The following is a 5,509-nucleotide window of genomic DNA, read 5'->3' as shown; positions in this document are numbered from 1 at the left end:
TTCCAGCTTCTGTTTCTTACCTGTAAACAACCCAGTTTTAGTCCATGTTCATATCGTCTGTGAAGTTCATTTCACATTCCTGGGTGAAAGTTACTCAAATCATCAAAATGTACAAATAATATGAATTCTGATTTACTAGAAGTTACCTGTGGAAAACCACAAGGGTCAGAACTGGGTCCTAAACTTTTCTTACTTTACATAAATGATTTATGCAATAAATCTAATTTGTTAACATTTACTTTATTTGCTGATACATTATTTTGATCTGGTCAGTTTGGAGCAGCAACAGTTTAATGGAAGGAGAATTACAAATATTAATGATGTAACAAAAATAGATTAACACTAAATTATGGAAAAAATTTGTAATATTTAGTAACAAAAAAAGAAAAATAACACTTGACAAAAAATTACATTGAAATGCTTTTATTGATAATAATAGAATGTAAAAATCTGTTACAATATTTTCCAATCAGTTTTTCTAAACAAGAAATCACTTTACATGTTTTAATGTTGCCTAATTCTTCCATAAATTAACTATTGTGTGTAGATCTGGAGAAACTCCCATAAAACCAACACAAACCTCCAGATGAAAATTATCTGAATTATAACTGAGTCTGATTATTTTCATTTAACTAATTAAATATTTCTTACAGGACATTTTTATGATTTAGTAGAGATCAGAACAACATTGGTTATTTACAAAGTCTATAATAAACTCCTATATTCAAATCTGAAGTGTTTATAAAAATAGGAGCCAATAGAAACAGAAAATCATCAGTGATTGAAAGTGATCAACATTTCAATGAAATCTGATGAATAAAAGGAAAAAAAGAGAAACAACATCTTGATATTCAGTGTGAAGCTTTGACTGGAAAAAAACAGAAAAAACATGAGGATCGAGGAATAAACCTGGAAAAATCCTGGAATAATTCTAGCTTCCATCTTTATAGGACGGGAAGAATAAAAAGTTTCCAAGAATTCAATCAGAATTGTTTCATCAATAAATAGATTGTAGAGACTGAACTATCTGTTCAACAGTGAGAGAGTTTCTCTGACAGGAGGAAAATCTTTAGACTCTTTAGACTAAACTCAGTACAGAAACACTGAGGAATCAGGCCAGACTGTAAATCCAGGAATCAGAGGTTCAGTGAATGTGGTGTTGAAGGTGTGGAGGTGGATCAGTGAGTCAGAGGAAACTGTGTAGAAGGACAGAATGCCAGCAGGACAGTCCACATACACTGCTACTCTGTTAGAGTCAGAGGAGGAGGAGAGATGAGTTTCTCTTTTATTGTGCCAGACAGAGTAACCAACATCATCAGAGCAGATCAGACTCCAGGAATGATCATTATATCCAAACAAACAGTCTCTACCGTCTCCTTTCCTCCTGATTCTTCTGTAACTCACTGATATATAAACTGTTCCTCTCCACTCGACCTCCCAGTAACAGCGACCAGTCAGACCAGTTCTACACAGCAGCTGATGATAATAATCAAATCTGTCTGGATGATCAGGATATGACTGAAGCTCCTTCACACATGTCACCTTCCTGTTGTCTTCAGACAGTTTAAGGTCTCTGCTCACTGTGTTTGTGTTGATGGTGAGTTGACAGGAATCTGATGGAGAGAACAAACACAATCCAGCTGCAGTTATTGATCATTTATTGACACTTTGATGATGACTCCTGAATGAGTGATGTGACAGTTTGAAGATGGTTGAATGTGAGCTGCTTTGTTGTCATGAATCAGATGAAAAACACACTTACACTTCCTCAGACCTGGTGTCAAGAATCGGCCTCCAGCAGGCTCCACCCTGAAAGGAGGAGGGGGGTCAGACCATCAGTCTCTTTCAGCAGCAAACATGGACATTACATGTCTCTCAGACACACATTGTCCTCCACTGAGACAGGAACAGTCCAACATTTGGATTGGAAACTGCAGTGGATGTAGGAAGGACAGTTGGTGCTGCTGCAGCACAACTCATTTCTCCAAACACAGGAAAAGCTCCAACAGAGAGGAGAAAGGAAATCCCTCAGTAACAACCTGAAGAAACTCACTGAAGCCTAAAAGGACATCAGGAAACTAAGGAAACATTTCTGGAAGCTCAACCTGATTTAATAATCAGCATTAAAATACAATCAATCTAAACTCTGACACAACACCTGGATACCTGTTCCATCCACACTCCCACACACAGATGAAGGAATGAAACACTAAACAGCCCTGTGTTGTCCTTAAGACATTCCTATAAATAAGTAAGTTCATAAGGTTGAATAAATAATTCTAAAAGTATTTCATTGTAATTAAAATGATTGCAAGTTGTTTAGACAAACAATTTATGCTTTATATAAGTTTTTATAAAGAATGCTTTATCGGTAAATTCTACTTCCGGTTCCGGTTACGTACTTCCGGTATTCCGTTTTTGCTAAAAACAAAGGTTCACATGCAAGAGGCAGCATGGAAATGTTATCCGATGCCATCCACTCTGAATTATCATGCAGGAACGCCGTAAGTTACATCATATGGCAGTTTATACTGTTTAGTTGGATGTTATTGTTGATTTTCCTGTAATGTTATTTTAGCGAACTTGAACCACTTAATTTGGGCATATATCTCTCTACATGTTGAGATAGAGTATCTTTTCTGTCATTTCAGTTTTCACCACATGTTCATGAAGACAATTAAACAAGCTGCAACTGAACTCCAGGGTCTTCATTTATGGTTTAACTCGGTGTCACCAACAGCTACGTTGAAAACACTACAAGCCCTGCTGCTGAAAACCTGCTGTGGCCTCACTGTAATATCCAGAAATACAAACATTAAAAAGGAGAAGCTGCATCACATTCAACAAAGAGTTCAACAAGAATCAAAGATTTGATCTCTGAGCTCAGACTCACAAACCAGGGAGAGGCTTCCATCATCACACACCTCTGACAAACACCTCCAACCTTTCAGCACTTCCTCTACCAACCAACACCACCAGGTGGCGCTGCTGCACACATTTACAATGAGACCAAGAAGAAGAAGCAGCATCCTGAATCCAGCAGCTGCAGTAATGGCTTGTAAAAGTGTCCAAAGAGCATCTGGAACCAGAACCAGCAGATCCAACAGTCCAGAGAGTCTTTGTTTGCATCTTTCCTCTCAGATTTCCAAGCTGCTCTGAGACGGAAATGACATCATCATAATACTGATGATGTCACCCTCTGATGCCACTGATCAGGAGCTGCTGGACTTGTACATTTCCAGCATGGAGGACAGAGAAGATCTCAGCTCTGATGAGGAGCTGGCCTGCCTTCAAACTGATTCAGGGTCAAAGAAATATTTCCAGATGAAGTCAGACTAAAATGTTGGATTGTCCTGCTGTTGCAATCAGAGGCCAAGAAGAAGCTTCAAGTTCTTCTCCTGTTCAGCTCTACGTTCCTGTCAGAGACTTCAGCTCCTCATGAGGAGAACAACTAAAGCCTGGAACAGACTGACACTAACATCCTGACATCTCATCCCTGAACAAAGCTTTGCAGCATCAAGGTGACTCTTAGCGCCATATATGGACAGATTTCCTCTAAAGGGGGCGGAGCCTGGATTGGAGGAACCAGCAGCAGCTTCCAGGAACAAACCTTGGGAACCTCTGGAGGAGAACATGGAGATGCGATTCCTGCTTTAATCAGTGGATTCATTGATAGAAAACATGACGACTGAAATATCTGAGAGCTGCAGCTCCATTTTCTACAGATCTGCTGGAACATCAGATAGAAATGAAGAATTTCATCATTTCACATCAAATCTGTTCATCTTCCACAGATACAACTGAATTATTGACCTGAACTGGTTCTAAAGGTCTGGATGGTAAAAACATCCATTGTTTTTATGTCTCATTAGTTTCCAGAAAGAGTTGAAATGTTTCAGAAGCTTTTATCCAGCAGCTCAGTAAAGATCTCTCCTCTTTCCAACCTGATTTAGTCCATGAAGCAGAACATCTCTGCTGCTGCAGCAACAGGAGGAAACTTCTCCAGCTCTCAACTTCTACACTCTGACTGCTTGGAAACAGATCAGGGAGGAACAGCCTTTTCTCCAGGCTGCCTCCTCCTGACTCTAGCGCCACCTACTGGCTGTTCACCAGAGGTGGAGAAAGAACTAAAACAATGTACTGAAGTAAAAGTACAAATAAACAGACAAAAATGTTCTCTAATAAAAGAACCACATTAACATTTTTACTTGATTAAGTATTTAAAATACTTAAATTATTAAAAGTAAAAGTACTTGCTGAATGTATTACCTAATGGTTAATACAATATCATTAAGATTAACTATCATATTTAATATAATAGATCAGTAATGTGCCATTTAATGCTGCAGATAAATCAAGTTTTTCTTGTGTTTACTCTCTGTGACAGTTTAGATTTCTGATTCATCTGACCAACATGGAGTTACTTTTCTTCTCATCTTTGCTTCTTGGGGCTGATTGGTCTGGAGCTCCATCAAATATTGTTTTAAAGTCTTTCTGCCATCAGTAGATCATCATGGAAATCTAACTGAACTTCTCTTTTATTAATTTAGTCAAAGTCCCTATTAAACTCTATTAAACCCATCCCACTCTTTAATTTTCCTTGTGAGCCGTTCTTAGTCAGGAGAATATTCCAGAAAACTGGGTAATGATCTCTGCCTCCAGATGAGGCGTCTAATAAACTCATTTCACAATCAGCTGAAATCTTCCTGGACACCAGAGTTAAATCAAGGACTGATCCATTTCCTGGATCAACATCTGTTCTTGTCTCTTTTTAAAACATCCAAACATCATCAGTTCTTATCCTCTAAATATTATTCTGTTGTTTCTCCATTTACTGTTTCGTTTCCATCCCATAATATTCCATGTGCATTATAGTCACCACATATTACTGATTATCTACACCTTTAATCTGGACTATCTAATTCTAATTTAACTTTCATAATTGTTAATTTCATCTCATTTATTATTGTCTCTATTGCTACATATTCTAGATCAGTTCTTCTACTTGTTTCTCTCTGATCACCTTACTGTTATGCTAATGCCAGCATACAGGCAAAGTGTGAAAGCCATCAGAACTGTTAAAAGGGACATCAGGGTGTGGCCAGAGGGGGCTACAGCTGCTCTCCAAGACTGTTTTGGAAAAACGGACTGGAAGATGTTCAAACAGGCACCTACCCACAATGGCCACACAGACATTGAGGAGTACACAGACACTGTGACCTCCTTCATCACAAAATGCATTGACGATGTGACTGACACAAAAACCATCATCACCCGGGCAAACTGCAAACCATGGCTAACAGATGATGTCCACAAGCTGCTGAGAGCCAGGAATAAAGCCTTCAGAGCTGAGGATGAACAGGGCTTAAAAACAGCAAGAGCCAATCTGTCCCGTGGCATCAAGAAGGCAAAACGAGAGTACGCAAACAAGATAAGTACACACTTTAAGGACAGCAGAGATGCACAGAGCCTATGGCGAGGTATTCAGGCCATCACGGACTATAAGCCT

The sequence above is a fragment of the Xiphophorus hellerii genome, chromosome 8 (assembly GCF_003331165.1).
Source record: "Xiphophorus hellerii strain 12219 chromosome 8, Xiphophorus_hellerii-4.1, whole genome shotgun sequence".
In the NCBI taxonomy this organism is placed as follows: Eukaryota; Metazoa; Chordata; class Actinopteri; order Cyprinodontiformes; family Poeciliidae; genus Xiphophorus; species Xiphophorus hellerii.
This window is presented reverse-complemented; position numbering follows the sequence as displayed.